Genomic DNA, 17,180 nt, shown 5'->3' on the forward strand with positions numbered 1-17,180 from the left:
ATATGTATGTATATATGTATATATATATATGTATATAAATATGTATATAATATATATATATATATATATATATATATATATATATATATATATATATATATATATATATATATATATATATATATATATATATATATATATATATATATATATATATATATATATATATATATTATTTTTTTTTAAATTATATACTTTTAAAGAGATATGTGTGTGCATTTGAATTTTTTTTTTCTGAGTTTCGGTTTTATATTTTAAGAAGAAATTAATTTACAGGTAAAGAGTAAAACGCCTAGCATGAATACACTATTCAAACTGAGCCGAATCTGTGCATTGAGAAAAATTCATGGCTTCTGAGAGGAGATTACTCAAAAATAGTTTATATCTTTTATGCATTTAATGTGTATAAAAGTTCCCAAACAGATATGCAGAATTTTAAATATATGAAACTGATAATCTAGTAGATTTATTTTCCAACGGAAATCAGAAAATAAAACTAAGAAAGAATGGCAATTTAATAATCTAAAAAAATAATAAATTGTAAAAGTAAATCTCTCTCAAATTTTGGAACATCACTTCAGCTTCAGACCAAATAAAGTGAGAATGGCAAAACATAAGGTTAAACAAAAAGTCTTCGAATTTTCTACATAATAAAGCATGAAAGCTGTCTGCAACGATAGCTTTAGACGAGCAATCCATCTAAGAATAGCAACTATTGCATTAAAACTCCGATGAATTTTGTCATGGAAAGTTTATTTTCTCATATATCATCTTTTCCTTTGTGCTCAGTCTGCTGTTCGAATTTTCTATATTTCCTTTCATTATATTCCCCAAAATACTCGTTCTTTTTCACCGTTATAAGTCTGGATTCAGTCGTAATGTTATTCAGTTAAGTGAAAATCTGCAATGTAATGGTTATATCTAAAACAACATATTGTAATTTTATTTTTCTATATTCACATACCTTTCATTTTCCGAATGAAATTATCAACAAAAATCTCTCCCTACTTCTGTGTTCCCTTATGTGTGCATGATAATTTCCGAGTGAAATTATCAACAAAAATATCTCCCTACTTCCTTATTCCCTTATGTGTGCATGATAATTTCCGAATGAAATTATCAACAAAAATCTCTCCCTACTTCCTTATTTCCCTATTATGCATGATAATTTCCGAATGAAATTATCAGCAAAAATCTCTCCTTACTTCCTTATTCCCCAATGTGTGTTCATGATAATTTCCAAATGAAATTATCAACAAAAATCTCCCCCTACTTCCTTATTCTCCTATGTGAGCATGATAATTTCCGAATGAAATTTTCAACAAAAATCTCTCCCTCCTTCCTTATTTCCCTATTAGACATGATAATTTCGGAATGAAATTATAAAAAAACTCTCCCTACTTCCTTATTTCCCTATTATGCATGATAATTTCCAAATGAAATTATCAACAAAAATCTCCCCCTACTTCCTTATTCCCCTGTGAGTGCATGATAATTTCCGAACGAAATTTTCAACAAAAATCTCTCCCTACTTCCTTATTTCCCTATTAAACATGATAATTTCCGAATGAAGTTCTAAAAAAAAAAAAAATCTCTCCATACTTCCTTATTCCCCTATGCGTGCCTGAAGGCAGTGGGAAATATTCAATGGTATTGAGGGAGACTAAATAGATTTGCCAGGATTCGGTTCCCAAATGACATTCCAAGAATCCTTTGCGCCGGGTCTAGGTAAGGTCGAATGGACGCTGAACCGAATGAAGGACATTTACTGAGCTTGCTGATCAATCCATGTCTTCATAAAGCCGAATCTGGAGCTTTCATGAAAGGGAACTCAGGAACTTTACGAGACAATGATGTCTGAGTGAAAAGGGATTAGGAAAATGAAAGGTATGTGAATATAGAAAAATAGAGTTGCAATAAATGTTGGTCTCAATATAACCATCACATTCAAAATTTTCATTTGCCTGAATAGCATTACGACGGAACCCAGGGTTATAACGGTGAAAAACTGGGTATTTCTGGGAATATAATGAAAGGAAGTGCAGAAAATTCTAACAGCAGACTGAGCACAAAGTAAAAGGTGATATATAGGAAGAATTACATCTTTCCATGAGAAAATTCACTGCAGGTTTAATTTAACAGTTGGTCTTCTGATATGGATTACTTTCAGATTTTTGCCCGAATACATTTTTCCTAAAGAGAACGTTAAAGGTGTGGTCACTAACAAGTATAATTTCATGTCTTTAGACAAAATGATGATTTCCTGATAATTTTCCTGTTATCACTTAATATATTATTATTATTGATCGATGAAGCATTAGATCAATGTTAAAATCCTGATATATTTTGTACTTTGGAAGAAAAAAAAAAAATGAGAAAATAAAATTTCATGTTTAAATTAATGATATTAGTGTTCACTAGTTTAATTACAAGCGTTCGAGTTAAAAATAAAAAAAGCAGTGTGGTAGACTATGGGTTTCTTTTTTTTATGCTCTACTCTGTAATTCACGTTTGAGTAGGTCTTCATCCATCAACCTCTTATGACCAACTATGACGTCATAGACATGTACTTGTTAAGGTATAAAAGAGCGGAAGTTACCCATTGTTAAGTAATGCTTAGCGCAAGAGAAAATTTTCTTGGGAGGTCTGAAATCGACTTCTAAGAACATACCTGATAACTCAACGTAACAGAAAGTTACAATATTGTTACCTCAGTATCCTATGCAAATAACGTCGCCATGTCATGGCCTTGCGAAGGCTACTTTGACGATAAAGTTGCTAAAATGATAATATTTAAGGACATGAAGCCATAAGTCTTAGATGAGTATTAGAATTTTGCACATTTCATTTTATGAAATATAACCATTGTACGAAGTGTGTAGCATAATCGCATTGTTCAAAGTTAAGTCAATCTTTGACGTGAAATGATAATGATAATGAAATATAATCACACTTGTTTAAAAGTTAAAAAAAAAATTAGTTCATGCACATTCATAACAAAATTGAGTTTAAACGTAATAAATTGGATGGCAAGCGAATAAAATTAAGCCAGATAAGAAGATCAAATGATTTTAAATAAAAAAACACAAAAACTATATAAATATAAACTTGACTTTACTTTTAGAACACCTTAGTAATTTTGGAAAGAACAGTGATTCTTCAGTGAATTACATAGTCAGCAAGAATTTGTGAACGTTTTAGGACTGGGTTGAAGAAAAAAATTAAGTGCCTCTTTATGCATGCTAAATGTATTGTGTGCTTGACGTCATTTTCAACCAACTGTTGCAACTGGAAGATAGCATACATATTTGCGGGGTTTCCCTCTTTAAACTGATATTGCAAGTGAAAAATAAGAGTCAAGTAAATGCCGTACTAAATGAAGCACATTTACAGAGACTACAGTGCTGTCTGGATGACAGGGAACTCAGGGTGAGGCAAAGATTTTAATAAACTTTAATATGAATTTCAATAAACACATCTAACCAGAACGCTTGTATTTAGAGGAGCAATTCAAATGAACTATGATGATACAGAATCGTATCCAATGAAGTTTCCAAAAAGGAGAGGTAAAAGAAAAGAAAGTATCGATGTATAAAAGATATTTTATCTAGCGATGAGATAATGCATCGGTGTACTTTTGTAATACAATCTGGAGTGACTTGTACAGTAAACATTACTTTCTGATAAACCTAAGAGTTGCTTGAGTTTCATTTCGTTTTTGGTGCAATAAGTATTGCCGAAAAGATTGGGGGCAGCCTTTCTTTGATGTGATGAATACAGCCCGACCAACAAGGGACAATTATTTTTCACAGATTTTTTTCGTTATGCTCGTGTTCCCATCCCATGCAAAAGGTTAATGGGGTGAAGTCAGCTCCTAATCATTTTTCTGTGTGTTAGCCTTTGCCCAAACACTCCACTGTAAGGCCAAATACACACAGGAGTCCGGAGCCTAGTGATTCAGTCCAGGGATCTGACTTTCTTTGGATATGCCAAGGAAAGAGAGCGACGTATAAGCATGTTACTGTGAGAACACTTTGTGAGGACATATTGTGAATGGGTATCGAACCTAGTGACTTATTCATCAGCGAAAGTCGGAGCTTATAAGGCTCTCGGTTCAAAAGTAACAAAGAAAGAGGAATGTACAAGGTGATGGGCATACGACTGTTCCAAATCCTGACTTAGCTGAAGCTGTTCAGGATGCTGATAGAGTACCAGGTCTCAAAAGAACATAGTAAAAAGAACATAGTATTTTACAAATGGTGTATAAAAATAGCTTTTTACAACTGAATGTGCTGCCATTCAACATCCTTACTAGGCTGATGATGCTCTGGAGGTATATATAAATGGCAGACAGAATATAAATGATACAGCATGAATAATGCAACCACCCCATATTGGTACTAGATGAGTACCTTTCAGAATGCTAATTACGTACTAAATTGCAATAAAAAATAGCCTGTACTAAAACAGTAATACAAGCAGTATATTATAATAAGATTTACCTACTATACATAACTACTCCACATGTTTACTGGATGTTTAGCTTTCCAGGATGCTGATAAGGTGTCGGTTGTTATGCATATGGCAAGAGTTCTTGCAAAGGTCAATCTTATGTGATGGACGAATTTGATGTTCAAACTTGGAGAGGTTGATGAAAAGGTTTTTAGCTTGTTGCATTCAATGATAGGGTATGGGCATCTGGACAGGGGTGTTACATGAGACCACTGATTTGAATGAAAGTGAACTCTCAAATGAATTTGACAGGTCTTCGATTGGTTGATGGGGTTCAGATGGTTTTTTTCAAATGTCAGTTACACAAGGAGAGGCACTGGTCCCTTATTTGGGGATGGTGTGCAGGCCAAGGAGGATCCAGGAGTTGTTACCTCCAGTTAGGTCCGTTCCACCTGGCAATGAATGTGGCTTTGAGATAGTTAGATGGAATTTTATCCCATTAATTTAGCCAGGGTGACCAGCATCTCGGATTAAAACCAGCATTCTGTCAAATGTTATGTCATCGAGAATGACAAAACGACTAACCCAGGCATTGAAGAATGCCTCAGTACAGGCACTTGCCTTTGCTTCTGTCATAAGTGTTCCTCCAGCCATTGTGTTGATTTTCCTGTTAACGTGAAGTTGCATCTAAACACACTGGATAGCATTGGGGTCCTACTACTTCGGCATGGAGATGGTCGAACCTTCATAAGGGCTCCCAGAATTCACTGATGCCAACTTCTGTGTTGGGTTATTATACATTTTAAGGAGCTCAGACACTATCTGGACATTGATGTCACCTTCCTCTATACTTCAAGTTAAATGCATTTCTGTCTCACTAATTTAGCCATAGTTTTCCTTGTTAGATGGGAGGGTCCATGGATGAGACTGAATACGGTTTGGCATCAGTAAGTTCATTATAATTCATCCCTAATTGGACTGTTGATTTATATTCTGGATAATAAGTCTGCTACAGAGTTGTTCTTGCCATGAATATGTCATATGATACACCCAAATTTGGTGGTGGCCAAAAGTTGATGTTGGTTGGAAAAGTACATATCCTAATTTTGGGTTACGGTTTGGACAAATGGTTGATGGCCTGTCAAGATGGTGAGGGATGTATCTGCAAATAGGTGCCAGTCAAGAGGTTCTCTATTGAAGATGCTATATTTCTTCTCAGTTGTACTTAGTTTTCTGTAAAAGAACTCTAGAGGTAAAGTTGTTCTATTGACAGACGGTTCCATAATCATGCCAAGGGTAACATTACTTGCATCTGTTGTAAACGTTAGATTGGCCAGGGTGTCTTTAATGAATTTGAAGGAACCATGCTGGGTTGGACCCAAACTGAGAGTCATAATGTCTCTGCTGTAGTCCTTTTTATTGGGGTTGGAGTTGGGTATTTCTTGACAGCTGATACTTTTGAGGGTAGAGGGCAGACCCACCCCATTTGCTGAGACATGATGACCCTGGAATTCAAAGAGGGCACGATGATGAATTTGTCGTGGTGGACCACCATGTCGTTATGAAGGAGGGATAGTGTGGCTACCGCGTGTTTTTTGTTGGTCTTCCTGATTTCCGGAGAAGAGGAGGAGGAGAAGAGGAGGATGTCATTGTTGAAACAGAAACATAGAAGGGAGGTCTTCGAGAATGTTGTCCATCAGCCTCGGGAATGCGGTCCCTGAGTGCCAGAGGCTAAATGTAGAACAGTTTAAGTGTAGGTCCTGAAAGTTGAGATGACTGCTGTCTTCAGGAAGACACCATAGCGGGCTGAGACACAAAAGCACCATTAGGCCAAACTTTGAGAAGATACTTAACCCATACGATGAGGCACCTGATCTATTCCTGGGAACTGACCTACTTTTGATATGCCACACAAGTTAAGATGTAGTTAAGGTAGTAGGGTCAAGCATGCCACCAAGACGTTTTACTGGGGGACACCAGTGACATATTACTGAGATGGTGCTTTGGCTATCGAATCTGGAGGCTAAACCTGGTTTCGGTAGTGAAACTAAGAGTTTATAGCATAAATACTAGTAAGCTCCTGGTTAGAAAAACATTTTACACTTCTCTGTCTTAGGTCTTTGGGGTAAGGTAGACATTTTTTCTAACATGAACACCTTGAAACATGTCCACTCTCCGACTCTGTTTCCCTTATACAATAAATAAAACTAGACGAAAAAACCGTGATTTTGAATCCGTCATAATTTAACAAAGCTGTTATTTTATTTTATTTTTTTTTATTAAATCATTAGAACTTCCTTCCCTATATTCCTTTATGACTACCATGCTTACAGCTTTCATATTAGTTTTACTTTTGACCATTTAAAGTACATTTCTTGGAACTTAGCTCCCAAAAAGTACACCGTCTGTCTTTTTATAAATCAACGTCCATTATGGACCCATTCTTCTCAAAATTTTTTAGGCGAATGATATTGCAACAAAGATTCCCGATAAATTGTCTATACAATTGTCTGTAGATAAATAGCTAGATAATCTGTATGCTAAAACCCTACGGCTATCCATAAACGAATAACCATATATTTTAAGGCATAAATTTTCACTCGAAATAAACACTTGCATGGATAAGAATAACAGAGTAGCTAATCATTGATACAGAAATGTTAGATCTCTGTTCACAATGGCTTTATCACATCAAAATTTTATATGTAATGGTTAAGGTCTTTTAACTATTATTTTCATTTTTCATATCGCTCGAAGAATATTATATAAAAAAACATACAGTAATTAATCTCAAAGAAAGAGAAAAAGCGTTTTCTCATTAGTGCCATATATAACAAAACTATACAGAGTAGCGTACCCATGGAGAGAAATTACATTCACTATGACGGTTACTATCTTAAGAAAAACCTCTAAACATATATCACCTTTTGGTTCACATAATCATAATTGTGATCTTACCTCGATTTAAAATAATACTCCTTAGAAAAGTAAAGTTCTACTCATTTCCTAAGCCGAACAAAAAAAAAAAAATAGCTTCTTCAATTACCCTACTGTTTAAATTAATTTCTATCTCAGTGACTTTTCACCAATATAACATAGAAGGTATTGCTTATACATCAACGAATTAAACGATGAAACAGAAGGAGAGAGAGGAAATGGAACTTTTTAAGGATAAGGAAAATTTTCACGAGGAAAACTAACGAGATTCTAAGAGGAAAAACGTTTCAAAAAGTAATTTCCCTCTTTCACCTGTTCCATTTCACTTTATCTGCCCATCTATATTTTTATCTTTTTTCTTCAACGAGAACGTAAAATCAATTAAAAGATAGTTATTGCTACAGAAGGAGACCAACCAGAAGTTCTAGGGTTCAGTTTTCCAGCGATATACCAAAAATAGTTTCCTAGCAAAGAAAATAAGGTTTCCTAAATATTGGTCTGAGTGAGGGACATTAACTAATCCTGCTAATCACCCGGTGAACTGGTCAGGTATAATCTAGAATTCTAACAATGGGTAACGCTGGAGATTAATTACAAAATTATATTTGCAATATGAAAAATTATAATGTTAAAATCATTAGAACGAGTATTACAGTTAATGCGTGATACACAAGAGTATCGCATTCAGAGAAGTCATTCAAATGAATGAATTATAGGAATAAATGACTAAGATGAAACGCTGAACAAGAAAGAGTGGATTTAGGGGATGTAATGGAAGAAAATAGAGAGAATCCAATTTACAAAGGCAATGCACAGGGAAAGGCTTCCAACTGGCGTTGAGAAAATCCATAGGTATTTGCATGCAATGATTGTTCGAACCACTCGCTTAGGAGGGTACACTTTCAGCTTAATCAACGAGAGATGTTTTCGATTATTGCACAGCATATGTAATGAGGAAGAGATTAGTGCTACATTGAAAATAAATGTTATTGTCAGAGAGTATTTTTAATAGGTTTTGTCATGACAATCTTAAGGGGCCCTAAAATGAACAGGAACAAGCCAAAGGGCATACACTCGCACGTAAGTATATACACATAAATAAATAATTATTTAATTAACAGTTGGAACCTTTTACTTTCAAAGACAGTACCTTACACGAAATGCTCAACCCAGCAGTCCCACATTCAGCTTCGTATTGCATCATCTCATTATTTCACTTGAAGGAAAGTTTGTTTTACCCATTATGGCGAGAATTATTCAAGAGTAGAATCTTTATAGAATAAGAGAATATTCGTAGTTACCAAAGCCTTCGTAGGGAAAACAAATCTGAAAGAAATTCCCACCAATTTTATATCATCTGGATTTATCATCGTAATTATTATTGTAAATGTTCTTTTAGTATACGTCTTGCTTATTCACTTACCTACATGCTTACAAGACTTTGAAAAACTAATTATCACAATTTGAAAAAAAATGATACTCTGTAACTGAAACATATGCAATTTTTTTATGTTTTACGTTTGGATGATCCATACATCAATAACTTACTAATAAAAGAAAGAAGTGAGACTGATTAGAATTTTAACGATAATAATACTAGTGAGAATCTCTGAGTAATAGAGTTTCCTTTGACAAACAAACTATCGTCACATCTGATGAATGAACATGTGATTTTCCTCGTATTTTGTTAAGTAAATGGTTTCGGAGCTCCCATTGTTATATCTAAAGGATAATTATCCATATACAACGTAACTACTCGGGCCGATGATTCTGCATATGAAGAAATCTATTAACATAGAGTTTCGTAATGTATCTACACATGCAGACGATTGCAATATTTAACACTATTAGAGCTGCATATTTTCTTACAAAAAACTAACAAGTATTTGTTACAAAAATTATTTGCCAAGATGAAATAATAATATATGCCATGTTCTTTAAACATTTATATTATCTCTACTAAATTAAGAGCACGGAAAAGAAATATACAAATTCGAACTGGTATAAGTTATTCACAAATGGAATGTCTGAATGAACAACACTGAAATTCACTGAAAACATCCTGAAAGCTATACACAACTCGTCATATACTTACACTGACTACATTTAAACCATCTTATGATTATTTAATCCCTATGAAACAATTTTAAGGATTTGCGTAAAGAAAGAACTTCTATTATTTATATTTCATGTGAAGGAAATAGATGGATGAATGATATGCGTTCCTTATTTCATCGATACTGATTAGTAATTTAGTTTTTAATGCCTGTTTTATCAATACATTTTAAAAAGTTGACTACACTAATTATTATTTAGAGTAATAGGAATTAGGGAAAGGACAGAGTAAGCAATAAACTAGGATTTCGACAGAAAAACTTCATTCCAGAGACAATCTTAAGAATTGAAATTTTACATGAAAACTATCCAAAACTTTATGCAATCATGTTGCACGAAGGAGGAAAACAACATAATACCCGTTTTAGATAAATATCACACTAAATAATGTTCTCCGGAATATATAATGAATAAAGCCATCACTTTGCTGTGGCTAATTTTAACAACAGAAAAATAGGAGAAATAGAAATATGTGCGGTTGCATCTGTGAGAGAGAGAGAGAGAGAGAGAGAGAGAGAGAGAGAGAGAGAGAGAGAGAGAGAGAATTGGAACGGGCGCAACATTCACATATTATTTAACTAATGGGGAAAATCACTCATCCTTTCACACTAGAACGGTTCAAAGGGAGGCGATTCAAATATACGAGAAAGCCACCTATGAAGCGTAATCAGTATAAATGCATTTCCTTGTTTTGTTGTGAAAGAAATTGTTTAAAGCGGCGTTGCTCAAGTAGAAACACACATACACGAACAAAGGGGCATATATATAAATATACATAAATATATATATATATATATATATATATATATATATATATATCATACTGCTATTTCCCTGTAGATGGAGTGGCTGGAGAAAAGTCGGCTCTTCCGGTTTTAACGAAGAATCTTAAAATGAGGTTGCTATGCCCACGACTTGTTCACTGGCCAGACCCCTCCTTGCTAAACATCGTTAATCAGTCTATATATATATATATATATATATATATATATATATATATATATATATATATATATATATATATATATATATATATATATATATATATATATATATATATATATATATATATATATATGTTATAGTCACTTACAGATCTGCATGATTTGAAAAGAAACCGAAAAAATAAATGGAAACGAATTTGGTCATTGAGAACGATTGAAAAGTCTCTATCAGCTGGCTAAGAAATACTTACGATTGCTCTTAACGGGAAGTCATATAAATGAATTCCGATGCCAATGACGCCGCCTCATAAAAGCCATGGTTGGGCTATAAGAGCACAATCAGAAGCACTAGATCTAACGTAACTTTTTTCAGAATTGGTTCATCCTGGACAGTCATAGTGAAATGAATAAAGAAGGGATGATGATTGTGAACAGTGAAGGTGAAGGTGAACTAGGACGTAGCTTGACACGTTGTGCTAACAACGATGCAATTATAATGCCATGGACTTTCAGCTCGACTTGGACAAAAGGTGACCGGCAGAGAGATATGGGTCACTGGGGTTCGAGAAACAAGTTGCGGGAGAAAGTAGCGCGTGACGTCACAAAAACAGCCTGCGCAGAGCGTGGTCAGTTTTGGAACGAAGATGGGCTGACCTTGTATCTCTACAGACCTTGGGTAAATTAAGGTGTTCATAAGATCGGCAGAGAGAGGTGGGTCACTAGGGCTTAAGAAACAACTTGTGGCAGGTTGGTAAATTAAGGTGTTCAGAAGACGGGCAGAGAGAGGTGGGTCACTAGGGCTCGAGAAACAAGTTGCGGGAGGTTGTTATGTTGTGTTCATAAGACTGGACTTGGATTTTCCACCATCTCCCGTCCCAATTACAAGTAAAGAATGGGCTTCAAAAATTTTCGCTAGACAGCCAGAGTGACTCTGTAGAGGCACCATATACGGTTTGGTGGAACTGTAATAAGAATTTAATAAGAAAAGAAATGCAATATATTCAGTGACTCAACAATAAAATTACAAACACAGTTATCGACTCAACAGTAACAAGTGCAGCCTAGTTCCTGCTTTGAATGCATACACACGTATTCTCACCCATGTGTGTGTATTATATATATATATATATATATATATATATATATATATATATATATATATATATATATATATATATATATATATATATATATATATATATATATATATATATATATATATATATAAATATATATATATATATATATATATATATATATATATATATATATATATATATATATATAGATATAAATATATATATATATATATATATATATATATATATATATATATATATATATATATAATATATATATATATATATATATATATATATATATATATATATATATATATATATATATATAACGTATGCTCGTGTATGTATTTCAATCCCCTTCTCCAGTTATCGCCATGATTAATGAAAATTTGACTAATAGTTACATTTTTATTGTCATAAATCATGCAATAAATGAAATTATATATCAAATATTGGTCAGTTTTTCTTTAATGTCACCATGTAACGACACCCAACATTGTATGATTACTTTGTTCTTGATATGCTTTTAATGATGTATTACTGGAAGAATATTTTAGGTTGCAGGTAACAGAGTTAATGTAGATTTTTTTTTTCAAATTTTACGAATCCCATTCGTCCGCTCTAAATCAGTATTCCCGACTCTAGCTTTAGTTATTTTTAAACAATAGGCTAAAGCTAGCAGTCTTTGGTTACTTGATTTGCAGGAATTTAATGAAAGTGGCTTAATTTTTTGGTTGTTATATTGTAAAACTTCGTTTTGGTTTCTACTTAAAACTTATATTTAAGTACATTCAAAACATATCATGAGATACTTTCAGCTGATAGGTAGCACTCTTAGTTTTTTTTTTTTTTTTTTTTTTTTTTTTGTCTTCGAAGATGGAGCTGTTACCGTAATCCAGTCTCTGATGTTTGGTCCAATCATTTTTGGAATACTGTTCACCCGTTAGTATTTCAGCCAAGTACTTTGCTTACAATTTAGTGTTTTCTGGTCATTCTCAACTGTAGTTATAATTTATGCAATGAGAACATTTTTCTTTATAAAAACACGGGAGTAATTGCATGCGTTGACATGGTTTTAAGCTCTGCCTTTTCTAGGTGTACAGGTTACATAGTGGAAAACATCTTTACTTCTATTCAGCTTTTAAATTCACCTGACTAAGAGTGGTGATTATTGTGCTTCATTAATTAACCTTATTTCTATACACTGCTTTATCTATTCAGTGTCATGATGCTGCTATGAATAACTTATTTTTATGCCCACTTTTTTCATCATAATTATCACTTGATTTTGCTTTAACATTCCTTTTCCTTTTGTAATTATTTTCTACTTATCTTCACGATAGCTGTTGTGCATAAAATTCCAGCAGGCATGAATAGGAATCATGGACATAATTTCATAATTTGGAAACTATGAGTGCGAGTGACGAAACACTAAATTTCTAACACTAAATTTCTCTCAGGGGTTTTGGAATAACATGGCTGAAGTCTATAGGACTAAACTAAAATAATATGCAGAGTATCTGTTCGCTATTATACCCACCCCAACTCTTTCTTTAACCTTAACCAAAACGGCAATGACAAATGTCCTTCGACCTGTGAACAGATTTTCCTGCATATAATTTTTAAATGTTAAAAAGTGATGTACCAAAAAGTACTTTCAGTGCTGCGAGGCCTCGCCCGAACATGCAACGACCACGTGAGAGATAAAACAGTCAGATAGCTATACAGCAAATGACAAACATTTCTAGGCTTCGCGATCTCGTGAAACATGAATATTAATGAGTACCTTTTTTTGAAAGGCCAGCTGTCCCGCTTCTCTTTTGCATGCAAATGTTTTAAATAAGAGGAGTGTAATGTAGATATGAATGAAAGCTTTGTACCTAACCATGAATAGGCAATGTAAGGCAGATTTATTAAAATCGGCTCCCCTAGGTACCAGCACATTTTTTTGTAGTGAAATAAATGTCGCTGGTTTTCATATAGAAAAAAAATTACAGTGACATTTTTTTTGTAAAGCTTATTGCTCTAAAATTTTTTAATAATAACGTTGACAAGCATCAACGCAAAACATTTTGCATGCTGTTAAAACAGAATAACGTACAGAAACGTTCTTTTGCAATGTTTACCATAGAATGCATTTAAATAACAAGGCTTCGACTATTCCTTCTGTTTTCGTTTTTCCCTCGTATGGGAGGGAAAATAATTATCGCCAACACAACAAACAGGCTGTAGACATTTTTAGTTTACCCTCTTGCACACTTTTCGTTGGCAGATAACATGGTCATATTTACGATGATAATATATATATATATATATATATATATATATATATATATATATATATATATATAATATATATATATATATATATATATATATATATGTATGTATATATATATGTATATATATGTATATATATGTATGTATGTATGTAGAGAGAGAGAGAGAGAGAGAGAGAGTCTCTTGTAGAAGAGGCTGATTTTCGTGTGGGAGAAAGATAGCGTCTCCAGCAAAACCACTGATTTGAGAGAGAGAGAGAGAGAGAGAGAGAGAGAGAGAGAGAGAGAGAGAGAGAGAGAGAAAGTAACAACGTAATTAAATACATGAGTAACTGGTGTTCTCCCTCTCACTGCATTTAGTATTGAAAGAAGTCCGCAATCGATGACATGAGAAACGTAATTCACCGGGTATGAGACCTCACGTGATCATGCCATTCTCCAAGCAAAAAAAAAAAAAAAAAAAAAAAAAAAAATTATAATTATTTTGTAATTTGACAAAGCTTTCTTACTTTCTAAAACAGGAATATAAATGAATGAGGTTTTGAGGGACCTGTCCAATTTCTCATTTAAACGAACTGTTTTAAACAACACGTCAAACAAAAAGAATATTTTTATGACCATCATGATAAATGACTGTACGCAAAATTCATTAAAATTGGACTTCTTGCTGCTTGTGGACACGCGTATATTACGCGTCTTATTTTATGAGAAGAAATAACAAGCATATTTATGAAAAGGACAGCAACTTGATGCATAGGAAATATTTTAACCGGTTTTCCATAGAATACGCGTCCCACAAAATTTTCATTGCTTAAAGACATGGTGTATATTATATATATATATATATATATATATATATATATATATATATATATATATATATATATATATATATATATATATATATATATATATATAATATTATTTACATATACACACACATATATATATATATATACATAATATATATATATATATATATATATATATATATATATATATATATATATATTTATGTAAAAGTATATATATATACATACATATATATACTGTAAAAATATATATATATATATATATATATATATATATATATATATATATATATAAATATATATATATATATATATATATATATAAGAGAGAGAGAGAGAGAGAGAGAGAGAGAGAGAGAGAGAGAGAGAGAGAGAGAGAGGATGCCGTTTAAAGAAAGGAATGATAGTGTAACAAGAAATCCATATTTAGTATTATCTATGGTAACCAGTAAATAATGGATGAGTAATCTTACCTAGAGCATATTTTCAAGGCATCGTAAATTAGTACACAGTTTATTTTTCTTGAAGTAATGCATTAACTTCGTATCTTTTCAGGCAAAATGAAAATCCATTTTCACAAAGTATAACCTTTGGTAACTTGTTTTCTCTGTGCGTTTATTTTTGTCATCTTTGTACTGAAATGTTCACACATGCAATATTTCATTTTTTTTAATTTATATGTAATACACTAAAACATATTTCATACACCATTTATACAAATTTCGGAAAGTCAGAGCGGAAAAGCAAAGGCGAAAAGAATTAATTTTATAATTGAGTCTGCCCTGAATATTTGTTTATTTTTTAATATTCATACTCTCCTCTTGGCCTCTGTCATGTTTCAGGTCAAAACGAATGCAGTACATACACAATGCAGATGAAGAATATGAGGAAAAAAAAAATACTGTCATTTGGGAAATCAAGAAAAGAACCAAGCACTCAAACACACGATGTTCAATACCGTTTTGAAATGCAGCCAAAAGCTGCCGCGCATTGTAAAGATAGTGTTAAGGTCAAATGAGAGAGAAAAAAAAAACAAGTAAAATATACGCCAAAGTTTCTTCAGAGCAATCGAGTTTTCTGTACAGCGTATAATCAAGGTCACCGAAAATAGACCTATCTTTAGTTGGTCTCGGCATGATGCTGTATGAGCCGGGGCCCATGAATTTTCAACCACGGCCCGGTGATGGCTTGTCCTATATCGTTGCCAGATGCACGTTTATGGCTAACTTAAACCTTAAATAAAATAAAAACTGAGGCCAGAGGGCTACAATTTCGTATGTTTGATGATTGGAGGATGATTGGGTGATCAACATATCAATTTGCAGCCCTCTAGCCTCAGTAGTTTTTAAGATCTGAGGGCGGACAGAAAAAAGTGCGAACGGACAGACAAAGCAGGCACAGTAGTTTTCTTTTACAGAAAACATATAACAGACAAGGAGTGAGTAAACGAAACAGAGACCTTGATGTTCCAGGAAGAAGAAGTATGGATGGAAGAAAAAACGAATAAAAGGACATGAAATAATAATAGGAAAAGTTTTGCATTCACGAAAAACTATGAAATCCACAAGCTTAAATATATATATATATATATATATATATATATATATATATATATATATATATATATATATATATACATATACTGTATATGTATATATATATATATATATATATATATATATATATATATATATATATATATATATATATATATATATATATATATATATATATATATATATATATATATATATATATATATATATATACACACAGTATATTGATCACCGTCTTTAAAATAAACGGATCATCGGACTTCGTTTCTGGAAAAGTTATGACCTTTAACCTTCTCGGTATCTAACATATTTTTCATTTAGGAGCTTCTGTTTTTCATTTTCTTGGCACACTTGTCAAGGTTTCCTCCCTCGAGTTCGCATTGAATCATATATTATGGACACCTGCCAATATCATGTCTGGCGACTCAAAGGAGAATGACACCTGCATCTTGCGTCGGCAAATGAAAAAAAAAAGGGGAGTTTTCCCAATACACGTATTTATTTATTTGTTTATTTTTTTTATTTTAGTATAGTAGATAAATGGTGGTTTAAAACAGTAACAGATTGCTTTATACAAATAAAGGTTTTGATATGGAAGATCCTGTGTCACTGTGAAAAGCATCAGTGATAAAATTTTATAGAGGCCAAGTGTTGCAAATGTAGCAATCTTTGATAATGGTAAAGAAAATTTGATGTCGATTCCGAGAACAGAATCTGAGGTAGACTAGCATATGTAAAGGACTGCCGAATGGACAAATCCATTTCACACATGTATCAAACCTTAAAGATACAAGTTTGAATCCCGTCGGGGCAGACATTTCACACATGTATGAAACCTTAAAGATACAAGTTTGAATCTCGTCGGGGCAGATTCATCTATCATGCATAATTTTCTCTACTTGTGAATCATTCCCAGGGTGAAGTACATTCGATATGAAGAGGCATTTGGGGACTTTTATTTGTGAGTATAAAGGACACGTGTGTATTACCAGAAATGATTGTT

Source organism: Macrobrachium rosenbergii, chromosome 20 (genome assembly GCF_040412425.1).
Source record: "Macrobrachium rosenbergii isolate ZJJX-2024 chromosome 20, ASM4041242v1, whole genome shotgun sequence".
Lineage (NCBI taxonomy): Eukaryota > Metazoa > Arthropoda > Malacostraca > Decapoda > Palaemonidae > Macrobrachium > Macrobrachium rosenbergii.